Source organism: Arachis ipaensis, chromosome B10, assembly GCF_000816755.2.
Source record: "Arachis ipaensis cultivar K30076 chromosome B10, Araip1.1, whole genome shotgun sequence".
Classification (NCBI taxonomy): domain Eukaryota; kingdom Viridiplantae; phylum Streptophyta; class Magnoliopsida; order Fabales; family Fabaceae; genus Arachis; species Arachis ipaensis.
Window position 1 is genome coordinate 87,062,101 of NC_029794.2, and position 402 is coordinate 87,062,502.

Genomic DNA, 402 nt, shown 5'->3' on the forward strand with positions numbered 1-402 from the left:
CAATTAAGCAAAAAAATCAAATTTAAAATTCTTCTAAAGAAGGGAGAGAGGCGGAAAAAAACAAAAAAAAAATCTTTTAAAAATTATATCATTGAAATATTTTTAAAAGAACTATAATAACTAATCCCTAAAAATTATCATAGTGAGTATATATAAATTTAACCATGCATGACAAAAGATACTATTCGAAGAAGCCTTAGTCATAAAAGTGTCTCTAAAAATAAGAGCAGCTAAAATGATATACGCACCAATATATAGAGTCTCCAGTTATACAAAAATGTTCCCCATCAACCTTTTTACTTGCCACCTAGATAGAAGATTATACAATCATTCTTTTAATAGATTCATCATTCATCAACTACAAGTGTAAGAAAAAAGTATTATAAATAAATAATAATTACC